Source organism: Rhineura floridana, chromosome 10 (genome assembly GCF_030035675.1).
Source record: "Rhineura floridana isolate rRhiFlo1 chromosome 10, rRhiFlo1.hap2, whole genome shotgun sequence".
Taxonomy (NCBI): domain Eukaryota; kingdom Metazoa; phylum Chordata; class Lepidosauria; order Squamata; family Rhineuridae; genus Rhineura; species Rhineura floridana.
The window spans coordinates 63,618,605-63,633,290 of record NC_084489.1 but is presented as its reverse complement, the minus strand read 5'-3'; the positions used below and the strand labels follow the sequence as shown (position 1 = coordinate 63,633,290).

Sequence of the window (14,686 nt, the reverse complement as noted above, 5' to 3'; positions counted from 1 at the left end):
CACCTGTCAATTGCATGACATCAGGTTATTGAAACATCAAGCCCTGGCTGCAGAGGAAGATTATTTCTTTGTAGCCATGCATTGAATTTGGCCCTGTGGGGATTCAAGCTCCGGCTGCAAAGGAATAATCAGCAGCATGCTCTAAGTACTCTCCAAATTCTTTATTTGCACCCATGGCTTGAATTCCTTTCTTAACTTTCCCAGCTCAAACTTTCCCATGCCAGACATCATACCCTTAAAAAAGCAGAGCAAGAATGAATTAAAACACACTTGCCTGGGAACACACAGGAGCATGCATTATATAGTGCTAGGATTGACTGCAGCTCCTTATCAACTGTATTTTCCATGACAAACTTGGGTTTCCTGCCAAGTAATGTATGGAAGGGCCTTCAGGACAGCCAGCTTGCAACTCCCAAAAGATAAAAATATCTCCAACCGTTTCCCAGCAACAGAAGATGCTGCAGTACCTTGACTTCTCCTACTCTATTCCAGTTACTTTGGCCATTCTTTCCTTCCACTGGAGAGTCCCCTCTGTTTCATCAGCCAGGCAGGAGAGAATGAGGTGCTGAGACAAAGGAAGAAGTCAGGAAAACTGCAATATCTTTTGCTTCTAAAATGCTATTCAGGCTCATGTATGGTCCAGGTTGAACATGGCAACCCTAAAGAGGTTTGCTCTTTATACAACATATTTAGGAGGCCACATAGATGGTTCAATATTCTGACTGGCCATAGAACTGACAGTCTTTACATCTAAATCTTTTCTACCTTGCCATCCTTTCTCTAACAGGGGTACCTAGTCAAAAAACTTACTTCCAAGAAAATGACTTTAGGAGTATGATATACAATGCATCACATATGCACACACCCCTCACAAATTTAAACAAACTTGCAAGACCCAGTGCTGGAGTTTGGGGGAGGGGCTTGAATAAATCTAATTCAACTTCTCCCTGCCCAGGGAAATGGAATAAAGCTCTAGCCAATTCTTTCCTCATCCCCCGCCCACCCTGCAAATCATATAAACCAGTGAAGTTTGCACAAGATTAACATCAACTATTCTAACCTCACACATGCAATGCAAGTTGTGAATGGTGCCCCTTTGGGATGTGCATGCATCGTATTTGTAGATGGCAAAGCATAGTATTCATTGTTTATCCTTTATAAATGTTTTAAAAGTAGGAAGAGATATCATCTTAATATCCCCAGTAATTTTGGGAAAATTTCCATGACAGTGCCAAGTAATCCCACTGCAACAGTGGAGGAGTCCATCATGGTGCCCTTCCAGATGTTGCTGGACTACAACTCCTGCTGTCCTATGATGGCTGATGGGTGTTTGAGTCCATGATGACTAGTCCTGATATAGCAGCTTAGGTGTCAATTCAAATCTCATGTCTGCTATAATCTCAATAGGTGGCCTTGGGCAAACCAAAAGGGACTGGCAGAAAGAAAGAAGGAATGGCCTCATCTTTTTTGGCTGGGGGGGGGAGCAGCATGCAGTTCCTGATAGCTTTCCCGCAGGGAATGTGATCAGCAATGGAAAAAGAGTTTCCCCCTCTTCCTACAGAGCAGAGTATGCAGATGCAATCGTTTTGTCTACATAGGCCTTCTGCAGGAGTTTGCAGGAGTTAGGCATCAGCAATCGGTGAACATATCCATTTTATTAGCAGCACTCAATTTAAAAAATGCTGCAATTTTTTTTTAAAAAGTGATTTTTCAACAAGTGCACACTCACTGAATGTTTTGTGAAGTGCAAGCCAAATCCCAAAGTGTAAGCACCTTTTAATTTTCCTTTTACAAGCCGGACTTCCGGGAAGGGTGACTTAGCCTGTGCCTGCTTTTGAGACGGGCTCCTGCCTCAAAAGAAGCTTATTCAGATATATCAGTCAGTTTTTTCTTTTTTTTTGACTGATTAAACTTCTCCCGGGTAGGGAGAAACGAAGAGATTAACCTCAAAGCCTATTTTTGTTGGGACGACCAGATCTCATTAATTTATGGGACGAGGTCCAGCCGACGAAGGTGGGACGGATTTTCAACAGCAAGCTCTATCTGATAAAGCGAACGTTCACCTTATCTTCTAAGAGAGAACGCACTAACAGGCAAGCACCCTTCTTTCTATATTTTTCTTTTACTTGACTTAAATTGTTGCTGTTTAAAAGAGATTTGCCAGATTGATCGGTTTTTGACATCTCACTGGGGAGCCATAACTTCTCTCTGCTACGCACTAATTAATAGCTTATCTCTGTTTTTGTTGCAAAAAGCTGTCCTGGATTTGCATTCTAAAGATATACACAGAAGAGGGATTTCTATTCCAGATTTTTATTTTGAAGAATATTATATTGTCTGAGACTACTCTCTTTTTGGTCTATTTTATTTTGACGAATCTGTTTTCTGACGACTGCCATTAATTGTTTCGATCCTGGGAACTGCATTTTGTTTACTTAACTATGGAGAGATAAGGCTGTCTGCTCTGTTTATACTGTGATGTCACCAAGTTTGGAGTATTAACCCAATTGTTGCTGAAATAAGAAGTGGTTTTCCTATATTTTTCTTTTAAAATGGCAATTAAGAAAGTGGCTGAGAATCTGGAAATAACTATGTTTCAGAAAATAATGGATGAGATTGAGATAACGAAACAAAACCTGCGACAGGGTTGTAAGGAGCTGAAAATTGAATTGAGTAAAATGACGCAGGAGATTAAAGATATAGGGGTCCCTGTGAGAGAGGTGACCCTGGAAGGGGTCCCTGTGAGAGAGGAGACCCCGGAGATTGGAACAAACGTGGAACAGGAAAAAGATTTGGAGTCTATGGACTTTAGAAATAAAATCTATTGTTTGGAGACACAGGAGATTAAAGACATAGGGGTCCTTGTGAGAGAGGAGACCCTGGAGACTGGAACAGGGGTCCCTGTGAGAGAGGAGACCCTGGAGACTGGAACAGGGGTCCCTGTGAGAGAGGAGACCCCGGAGATTGGAACAAACGTGGAACAGGAAAAAGATTTGGAGTCTATGGACTTTAGAAATAAAATCTATTGTTTGGAACTCAATGTTATCTCTGAAGAAATTAATGAAGATTCTAGAGATAAAGTTATCAATGGCATGGATAATCTTCTGGACTGGAATGATGTGATGGAGCCCAATATAGAGGAAATCTATGGAATTAACTGCAGCCATGTGACAATGGAAAAACTTTCAAGAGATGACCCAGTGTATTTTGAAAAAAAGAACAGAGATATGATTTTACAGCAGTATTTCAGCAACCTATTTAGAATGGATGGCAAGAAAATATTTGGGATAGAGGTAATTCCCATCAGACTCTTACTATATGACTATGGCTTTGACAGCAAGATTATTATGGAATACTGATAATGGAAGATTGGATACTGAAATTACTGGACTTAACAAGACTACTGAAGATGGAAGATGGAAAATGGAACTAATAGGGATAATAGAACAATGGCTACTGAAATTACTGAACCTAACAGATTCTGATGTGATGGATTAATTGAAATGTTTATTTTGACTATGGTTATGACAATAAGATTATCATAATTAGTAATGAGATGGGTTAATCGATATGCTTATCTGGAAAAAAAAATTGATAGATATATTTCTTAAAGAATTGAAACCTCTCTTTGACTTTTTGTGGAAAGAATAAAGTAATGTTTATGAGATTTGATGATTAAGTAAGATAACTATTGGAGGAAAGTGATTTTATAATATGACTTAAGAGACAGGATTGTTATATATTATAGACTTATAACTGATCTGATCTTTGACAAATGGGAAGTCAATATTTTACTCTTTATTTTTTATTTTTATTTTTTTTTATTTTTTTTTTTTTTGTTTAACTATTTTTGATTTTGTTTTTTGTCTTTGAATGTTTTATGATTTTGTCCTGTATGTTTTATGAAAATTTGAATAAAAATTATTGGAAAAAAAAAAAATTTTCCTTTTACAAGCCAATAAACATTTACCATGTCATAAAAATCAATACATCCTCTCAAGCTTATTTGTCAGAACTGACAACAACAATGCATTGGTGACCAAAGAACTGGGTCATCTGTAATCCAAGAATTGCTTGCTTCATCTGTTACTGATATCCAAGTTAGAAATTGAGGCACAGCAGCAGATAATGTGGTCAAAGAAAAGGAAAGGCCCCTCTATTAACAATTTTACACATCCAGCTGCACATGCATAACATGATTAATTCCACCATTCCAGTGAAGAGACAGGTAAGCGGCATATCTAGAACAGGCTAGATTAACATGAGTGCAGCAATTACTTAAGATACCATGGATATGAACAATGAGTTCAAGCTATGAAAAGGTAGAAAGTTAGGATAATGGCATTGCCAAGATATATAATGTTACCTAATGCATACTTCACAAGTATTAATTATGAAATATTTTGTGGGCCTCTAGCCTAAACAAAGCTGTAATGTGTAGAGGTATGCAAGGTGCAGCAACTGCAGACACTACACTTGCAACGCTAAACTCACACATGATACACCATGCATTTAAAGCATATTCGAAGGACATGACTTACCCAGAATTATGGGTGGTGGGAATTTTTGCTCTGTGAGGGGTAAACTACAGTTCCCAGGATTCTTTGGGAAAAGTCATGTGCTTTACATGTATGATGTGTACACATATTTCATTTAAATCAATGGGGCTTAAGGCCACATAATGTGAAACAGCTTCCTAGATGGACATCGCTTCCATGCAATTGGCCATTGTATCTGCCTATAAGTGTTTGAGATGTGCACATGGGAGAAGGGAGATTGAGAATTGCATATATAATTGGCTCCTGCTACTCCACATATACATGTCATAAATTCATGTATTAATTACTTCTACTTTTTATTAATGTTATTTATATAGTGACATTGGCATGCACCATGCTTTAAACATGATATCAAACCCATGGCCCATACTATATTTTTCTCCATAGAACTGGTATTTACTTGAGGAAGTTACTATGTATGAAGTGTCCTGCATTTCTAAGTAACACTGTTAGAACCATCTTAAAACCTAATTTATTAATAAAAAAACCCCCACTAGCATTCAATTCACTTTTGCAAATACAAAGGTCAGGAACAAATCCCACTGGAATTACAACTAGAGTAATCCCAAACAGTTGCAACAGATTGCACGTAGTTGGTGCCTGGGGAGTTAAGACCCTGAGCAGAAGCAGACTGCATCTACAAAGTCATCTGCTTTGCCAAATTATAGGGCCACCTCAATGGAGAAAATGGAAGAAGCAGATCAGTGATCAAACTAGCTTGTTTCACATTAGTCACTGAAATGAAATAAGAGAATGGCCGTTTTAGACAAATTTTCCCCTACCAGAGTGCATTTAACTACTACTACTACTACCCCGCCCTTCCTCCCTATAGGAGCTCAGGGCGGCATACACAAATAGCCTATTAAATTCACGGTTTAAAAATCCTCCCATCCAAATCAATGGGAGATTTGCTGCCGATTTCAAGAATTTACCACAAGCCCTGTTATTCCTTCATCCTTAAAATACATTTACTCGGAAGCAAATCCCGTTGATCTCTCTCAACTCTCACACACGTAATACCTAAACACTTTAATATGCACATGCATTTTGCACTTCAGTTTGAGGCTGCCGCCCTATTCACAACCTGTTTCCGAGGTCTAAGACAAGATCCGGTTGCATAAATCCCACTGAAATCCATTGATCTTATTTTGCTACCACGTAAATGGGCTTAGGATGGCCGTGCGTGCTCATCCTAAGCAGGCTTGCCCCCCAGCAAGCGTGCATTAAAAAGTGGCCGATTCCCTGGGTTTCTGTTCAGTTTGTTCAGTGGGGAGAGGAACATAATACACAGCAGATCACTTGTTGCCTCGTCGTGCAACGGCATAGATTGCTGTTCTGGAACTTTGTATCAGCCCCTTTCCTTTTGCCGACCATGCGCGGGATCCTACATGGTCGCGGGCGATCCTTCTCTTTCCCATCGCACGAGACCAATTGCCAACTCAGCCTCTCATTCTCATCTTCACTTCAAGATCCGGAGCGAAGCTTACCTTGCCTGGCACAGGGGTGAGGTGAGGGCGGCACGCAACTCCGGCTGCCTCCCCGGAGAGCGGCTCGTGCGCGGTTCCGAGTCTTGCGTGGCTCCCTCCGCTCGTGCGCGTGGGTAGCTGGGCCCATTCAGCGACTCCCAACAAGGCACGGTGTTCAATCAAATTAAAATTTTAAAGCAGAACTTAAGGAGCGGCTTGTGTTCAGCCCTTCTGCGAGATGGCAAGATCAGGTTGCTCCGGAGTAGGCAGCCGGCCGCGGGCTTCACCGGCCGGATCTTGACCCTGCGGCCGCCCTGCAGCAGAGGTTTTCCCCTGGGTCAATCGAAGGTCAGGTTAGCGGGCTGTCGCTCTCCCCCTTCCCGATTTCCAGAAATCCGAAAGGAAGACACACCTCTCCTGTAACACCACGTGCCTGCCCACTCCCCACTCTTTCCAATGAAACATGCAACAGATTGCCCTCCTCCTCCTAAAAAATACAAGCCGCACCAGCAGCAGCTGCCCCCCTCCTTCTCTCGTGGCCTGGCTAGCAACCACCTGGCGTTGGGAGAGCCGATCGAGCAGCTTTGCGTTAACAGCAGCTCAGCCCCTCCCGGTGTGGCTGGTTTTTTTTCTTCCTGGCCCTGGCCATGAAGGGCAGGTGCTGCGGCCAGCAGCCTACACCAACACCTTATTCTTTTTATGGTTATCTGTATTCCAGCAACCCAAAGCTTTTTTGGGGGGCTCTCAAGACTGAAATCCTAAATGCACTTCCTATTTATTCTTATCCTAGCTTTCCATACGATGGCACACATTCTCCTGCCATGGTTTATCCTCACAAGAACCATGTGAGGTGGGTGAGGCTGAGAGCAGGGTCACCCAGGGTGCTTCATGGCCGAACCCTGATTTGAACTCTAGTCCTAGTCTGATGTTCTAACCACTACACCACACTGGAATCTTTTTGACCCAGCAGGCCAGATCTTTATCTCCCTGCACACCCTTGGGGCCACCTTGATAGGTGGGAGGGGCCACACACCTCTCAATCTCCCAACATCATGAAAATGTCAGTTGGCAACTCCGCCCATCCATCAAAGTTGACGAGCAAGACTGGGGAGAGAGATCTGCTTTATCAGTGGGTTTCCTTGCAGCGAATGTGCTGGTGAAACAGCACCTGGCAGGATTGAACCCCACCATCTGCTGATGTCCTGCCGATTGGCAGATGGGTGTGTTAGGAAAATGGCCTAGCAGGCCAAATTGGACCCCCTGGTGGGCCAAGACTGGCCCATGGGCCAGAGGTTTCCCATACCTGCCGTAGAGTAAGGTCCCATTAACTCAAGAAGTGTCCATGAGTGGACACATCCAGCTTTACACACATTACATCAGTGCTGAAAGATTTGCACTGGCTGCCTATTAGCTACTGAGCCAAATTCAAGATTTTGTTGCTGACGCTTAATGTCCAACAGGACCAGTAAAACCAGCAGACCCCTTGTGCAGACCAAACCAATCTTTAATATCTTCTGATGGGACCCTGCTGGCCATTCTACATCCAGCAGATTATCACCTACACTTTGGAATGTTCTCCCTTAGATAATTAATGAGGCAGAGACAGTAATGAACTATAAACACCTCTTAAAAACTTATATGTTTACCCAAGCTTTCCTGGACTCTGATTTGTTTATTATTATTATTGTTATCATTATTATTGTTATTATTATTATTATTAATCTGTTCTGTACACTGCTCTGTTTTATTTGTAATATATAGTTTGCTTTAACTTGTTTTTAGGAAACTTTATTGAAATGTTATTACATTCTATTGCTTTTTATTTATTCATTTAGAAAAATTATAAACTGCTTCATCAAAAAAAACCCTCTAAGTAGTTGTACAAAAATAATATATAATTATCAGTAAAAACAGGTAAAATCAACAAAGTTTTAAAAACAAGTCTATGCAACTAAATTATGTTTTAGGGTAGGCTTGCTAAAACAAAAGTATTAAGCAAGCATTTAATAAAATATAGCTAGGGAACCTGTATAACAACAACAACAACAACATTCTGCCCTTGGGACAGCTCCTTGAAAAGTTCAGACTAAAACCCGGAGCAGATTCACTGCCCCACTGACATTGGAGCCACCTTATGCAGTCTCCACTGCACAAGAGGAAGACTATGTTTGAGTTTAAGAAGATGATGCCTGGGTACTGCTCTTCCATGTGCTCCATACACCAGAATAGTTTGCCCTGAGCACCTAAATGGATTTCCCTCTCACAACACATACTAATAGGTAGTTCCTATGGAAACTTGGTTCTAAACCATAGAAGCCTTTATAAGTCACACAAGCTATGCCTGGAAGCAAACTACTATGCAGTACAGGTGTCTCATATTTCTTGAATGTTAAGGGACATTTTCTTAGGGTGCTTCTGTGTCTTCCTTAGTGGAAAGACAGACAGACATTGAGCAGACAAATCTCTGCTGAATATCTGCTTAATAAAGGCAGAGCTGCTCTTCCCCCTGCACAACTTTTAAAGATACAAAAGACCTCTTGGTTGCCAGACCCAGTCTCCAAGAGGTCGTCTGTATCTTTAGAAGTTGTGCAGGGGGAAGGGGGAATTCCACCTTGTGGTTTTTCCCATTACAGGGTTGCAAGAACACCTGCACTTGGCTGACTTTCTCTTCTCCTAAAGATACAGGATCAGTCTCAGGCCCTGAACCTGGCAACCCTACTTGGGACAGACTTTGTCTGGAAAAGAACTCTAGAAATATTTAAAAATATAAATAAATCAAAAGCGGAGAACAGTGGCCCTCTAGATGTCATGCCAAATAGCTAGGGATGATGGGACTTGTAGTTCTGACAGGCCAAAGATTTCCCACTCCATAGACAGACAGACAGACAGACAGACAGACAATGGCCAAACTCAATATTTACACACAATATCGTTCTGAAATGATGGTAGACCTTAGGAAAGGCACACCAGTTTTACTTGATCATTAATTCCTATTGCATTACTGGATTTTCCTTCTCCTTAGACTTTTAACCTATTTGCTACTAGGCTGGCCAGATGCAAAAGACAGGGTCCTGTACCTTTCATAGGGCTTGTTCACATGGGAGCTGAAAGACGTAGTAAAGACGCAGCTTTTGCCATCATGATAGATTTGCAAGGTTCATACTTCCTACCTTCAAATCCACTGTTTTCTAGTCGGCATTACTCTGGGAAGGATTGGTGTTGCTCTTTTGTGCCCCGTACATGTTTACTCCCTTCGGTGTATAGTTATTGCTAACAAAGAAGAGGAAGGTGGTTTTTTTGTCGGTGTTTCTTGTCAATTGCACTTCTCTCCCTGCTGAAGCCTACAGCTTCTGGGTGCAATTCACACTATATTGATTGGAGGAGATGATTTTCTTTGTCAGTTTCTTCTTGTCAATTGCTGGCCTCCACCATATGGGTAGAGGGGAGGGAGATGGTTTTCTTTGTCAGTTTAATTGTTTCTTCTTCTCAATTGCATGCCTCTCCTGGGTGAAGCCCAGAGCTTCTGGATGCAATTGACATGAAATGGATTCGGGGGAGGAAGGCTATAGCAACCTCTGATGTAGGAGAGGGAGGCAGAAGTGGCTGGTGAAGCCACTGGAAATAAAATGGTATTCATGGAGAGTTTAGTGGGCAGAGAAAGGGAAGTATTTGAAAGCGAGGATCCACCCGCACAGCAAAAAAAATCAAAGCGAAGCAAATACATGGAGTAACGCTGTAAAGTGGAGACATTTTTCCTTCACTTTTCACATTATCCTCGGATTGGTTTAATGCGGATTTAAAGGGAAAAACTGTGTCCTAGCTTCTGTTTGCCTACAATGTCATGTGAATCATGCAAATTAAACAGAGATGCAAGTAGCATCAATCTCACAGAAAGTCGCTGTGTGAACAGGCCCATAATTGTGTAGCTGTGCCTGCTGGAATTCCCTCTTCTACAAAACTATTATAGGTGAAGGGGCTTTTTCCTCTTTTGCATCTGGCCTGCCTAGTAGCAAATCAGGTTAAATGTCTAAGGAGAAGCAAAATCCAAGTAAAAATGCAGAAGAGGGAAGAGCTCAAGAACAGAGGTTGAACGATTAGGTGTAGATAAATTGCTTCTGGTTGCAATCCTATGCACCCTTATCTGCAATATTTGGGTTAGTGTGGATGGACTTTGTATGTGGGAAAATCTCCCCACCTGTAAGCAGCACTGAGCTCTTTTTGTGATTATATGGGGAACCAGAAGTCCTAATGAGACTGTACACAAATATAATTGCAAGCATTTTCAACATCACAACTGCATTTCTCCCACTCTTTGGGAAGCATAGGAATTACTGCAGTGGTAGCACTTGGCTGAAACTGTTCAATCACAAGCTGAACGAGAAGCTTTAATTTGGATTCCTGCGTTGAGTAGAGGGTTAGGCTCTATGGCCTTATAGGCCCCTCCTAATTCTATGATTCTATAAGAAGAGCCTGCTGGATGAGGCTGGATAATGGCCATTTAATCTAGCATCTTGTTGTCCCACCGGCCAACCAGATGGAAAGCCCACAAGCAAGACTGGAGCGCAACAGCACTCTCCACACTTGTGATTGTCAGCAGCTGTCATTTAGCAGAATACTGCCATTGACAGTGGAGGCAGAACAAGTTACTTCCCCCACCACACCACCAATTTATACAAGACTTCTTATATAAAGGGGAAAGTAACTGTGTGAAGGAGCCAACAGCCTTTCTGTGTGGTGCAGGGTTTGCATCCTGGACCCATTTGTTGGCCAAAGGAGCAGCAGCTGCAGGAAGCTGGCATCTCTCCTCCTTGGTAGAACCTTTTAAGGAACTTTATAACTAACAGCTAGTGTCTGAGTTTGCTCTCCTCCTCCTCCTCCTGCCAATCCCATTTCCTTTTGTGTCATGACTTTTAGATTGCAAGCCTGTGGACAGGCACCAGTTTATTATTGATTTTTGGATTCTTACTATTAGTTACCCAGGGTGCTTTACATCTAAAAAACATAATATAATAAAACAAATTTTAAAAAACCCAAGCCCCAAATACCAAACTACACAGTACAAACCATTATGGGAGTCTTTTGCATGGACCAGATATCTGGATGCTGCCTTTTTTAACTGGGATAAACATGTGCGTAAGCCATTGTCAAACAAAAACCCACTTATTTAAAATCATGTTGCCGGGCACTCAGTGTCAGGGAGAAAGAGCTCTTCAACTGCAGCCATGAGTAATGAGCTTTAATTACTCTACTAATACTTGTGCTTAATTAGCTTAAGTGAGGCATATGGCACTTGTATCATGTTGTGAATTGTTTGTGGATTACTGATATCAGAAGTCACTGTGGTTTGTGTTTCTTGGGCCTAATCTTGATGCATCTGAATGCAGGACAAAACTTCTGTTTCCTGTGAAGAAGCCCTCTGTAATAGATTTATTCATGGGAAAACATAATGTGAAAGGCCCTGGCAGAAGTGGCTCGCTGGGTGGGGCACAGCTAGCTTCCTGGCAAGTGCTAGCTCCCTGGCAAGTGGATTGCTATTGCTTACCAAGAGGAGGGAGGCAGCAGAAGTGCCACATTGAGTAATGCACCAGTTGACCTTCCTATCGCCTTGCCCCTCCTCCTCCTGGTATGCAACATTGACCCATGTTGCTGTGTGTGTTTGTGTTGCTAAATTTGTTTAAAGCAGCACAACAGCAGCAGAGAGTAACAGCGGAAGTTGAAATGCGAGTGTGCCAGTGTGTGCGTGCGTTTACCTAAGAAAGCAGGCTTTTACCCTGCATCAGGATCACTGAGACTTGAGACTTAGTAAAATAAGAAAAGCTACTTTATTTATAGAAATACATAGTAGATAGAAAGGCAAACCTAGTTCTAACTAATGTTAGGTCCAAACCCAACAAGCAAGTCGCCCTGTCAACCCCAACTCGCTTATTACACCCGGGAAGAGTGCGGAGTTGAGTGCAAATGAACCCACTATCAGAGATCAAGTAACACAAGACGAAAACCTTTGCAAAGGGGACCCAATACTTACAAGCCGAAGCAGGCCAGCATGGGAACCTCGTTTATTGGTGTTCAATGGTTTATATAGGCTTACCCCAAAGTTTACAATATCGGGTTCACGTCATAAGATACAAAGGAAGCAATTGCCAACTGTCATAGCTTTGGGGCATATGTAAGGAGGTAAAGGGGTACAGGGGGAAGGACAAAGTAGAAACATCAAGACTATCTCTTAGACTCTATGTCTGCATATTTCGCATGTCCTTGAGATAAGCACTATGCAGGAACAGACAAAGGCAACTATGGAGGGGAGGCCCAGCTGCAACCGGGCGCCCCCTAAACTGGAGACAGACATGATATTACTCTGCTTACATATCAAAGGAGTATTACAAGTCAAGGATATTAGGGGCATTGGAATAGCGTTTGACATTTCTATGCAAGGCGCGTTTGTAACAATAAGCAAGGCCATAAGCATAAATGTGATACAGAAATGCATAGTAGGGAAGTTTCCAGCTTAAACCGGCTTTTATTATGCGAGCCACTGGAATGTAGGTAAGGGTCAGGTCACCAGGAAATAAACCGACATTTTATATCAAAAGTCAAATAAAGGCCACTTTGGTTCTATTTCCCATGAAGCCCAAGCTGGTTTAGGTAAGACAAGTGAATTATAGTTTTACAGGCACTGGGGGTTTCAATTTATCCCTAACACTAACTAACTAACTAAGTTGGAGGTGTAATGCCCAGGTGTGGGAGTCGGCCCCATGGCTAGGAGAGAGAGCAGAGACAAAAGGATGTCTCCTCTCTCCCGGACAGTCGGAGAAGAAAGGAGTGGAAAGGGCGGAAGGAGGAGGGGCAGGTAAGCTTCCCTAAAGAGGTAACAGTCTAGCAACAGAAGGAAGTCAGTCAGAGCATCACAGGTAAAGGTAACCAAGCCTAGCCATCTGGAGGACCCTAGCTCTATCTCCCTTCTGGAACATAAACAAAAGAACAAAACAGGAGTTGCTCCTGCCCCACTTCCAACAACCCACCTGCTGGGAAGCTAGCATAGCAGCACCATCCCACCCAGTGAGCCACTTCTGGGCCTTGATATGCACAACAGAGCCACAATGAAACATGGTGCACTTTCAGTGCCATGGAGGAGCACATGGATTTTCCAAAGCAATGTTGGTACTTGAGTTTCTGTGCCGTGTAACCATGTGTTGTAGGTATACCAATACAGTGTTTGCCCTGAGGGAAAGAAGAAGAGAGTGAGGGGGGCAGGCAGGCAATGACAACATTGGGGCCTGCTCGAGTCAGACTGTCCCCATGCAGGAGGACCAACTGCCTTGTGGAAGGAGACAGCATTTTAAAATTGAAGGTGCCTTAGCAAAAAGGCAGTATATAAACACAATAAAACTCTGTTATAAACCTTCCTTTATATCTTCTGTTTCTTGGGAGCATTAACAGGTGTATATGGTCTCAGCCATAAAAAATACCTAGTGGGAATGAACCAACTCATTTAGAACATTATGAGAGAGAGATTTTAACCAGATACCATCTGAAGTAAACCACACTCAGACATCCAGGGACACACACCAGTTTGCCACCAAATCTGTACTGTCTTTGGGACTGAATGTCTCTGATACCAGCATACACTGCCATTAAAATCATTCATGTTTCTATATTATTTGTATTTATTTCCACCATTTCTGTCCCATCTTTCTGTACACTTCTAAACAACTTGTAAGGCATCTTACAATCAAGCAATCATACATTAATAAAATAATAAAGATGAACAAAACACAGTTACAACAAGCTACTAAAATCCAGTTGAGAAAACAATTGCTTGAAAGCACCACTGGAATGACACCTTTTCTTCACCAGGGCTAGGTGTAACCATCCTCTGATTTTGTTGGACTCCAACTCCCATCAGCCCCAGCCTGCATAGCTAATAGTCAGGGATGATGGGGGTTGTGGTCCAACAACATCTGACTACATCTGGTTTTACAGGGTGGGACTCTTTAGACGGTAATAGGCACTACTTCATTTACTTCAAAAAGTGCAAAGCCAGTCCTACTGTAACTGAGGGCCTTTCTGTCATTCTGCTAACTGGGGCTCTGGACACCTGCCCTAAAGTCCTACCCTGACAGCGTCACTGGCTATGTCAGATTCTGGGCACCGCAATCAAAAAAGGCCTCTTTTCTCTCTCTAGCCTACCCACTGGGCATCTGACAGTAAGTCAACAAAGAGAGGCATCCCAGGAGTGGAAGTTAAGAACTTACTCTGAAGACAAGCAGCTCATCAAGTGCCTGCCACTATCTTCTATCTGGCTGGAGATGATGAGGGCTGAAATGGGTTGTGTTTTGCACCTGCTATGCAGCAGAGAGCCATTTGGCAGTCAATCTGGGTGGTATTAAGAGGAACAAGATAAGGTGCCCTGGATTCTTTGCTTTTAATTTATTGAACAATGGTCACCAAGGGAGTCTAAAAATAACTTCATTTGCATGCAGACAGACTGATATTTTAGAAACCCACAGTATTCAGAGCAAGCATTTGATTGACCTAAGGGCTGATGGGGGCAGACCTTGCACTGTGTAGATAGATTGCCAGGAAGAATTACTCCTGAGCACCAAAGTAAATGCAACACAGGCTTTCGAGGAGAAGGATTAGAAGGAGAAGATGATGACTTTT

General features: G+C 42.4%; 1 protein-coding gene across 10 annotated transcripts in view; it reads right to left on the bottom strand.

The window, feature by feature from the left end:
- The window catches only part of MYO3A (myosin IIIA), a 149,283-nt gene extending 142,285 nt beyond the window's left edge, over window positions 1–6,998 (bottom strand). For 2 of the 10 annotated variants that reach the window (XM_061586685.1, XM_061586688.1), the window contains exon 1: window positions 6,047–6,998. The gene's annotated coding sequence lies outside the window, so the exon portion shown is untranslated. Of the gene's footprint in view, window positions 1–467; window positions 566–5,491; window positions 5,990–6,046 lie in introns of those variants that run through there. The other 8 variants (XM_061586686.1, XM_061586687.1, XR_009758121.1 and 5 more) reach the window with 8 other exon arrangements.
- Between the last annotated feature and the right edge of the window lie 7,688 nt (window positions 6,999–14,686).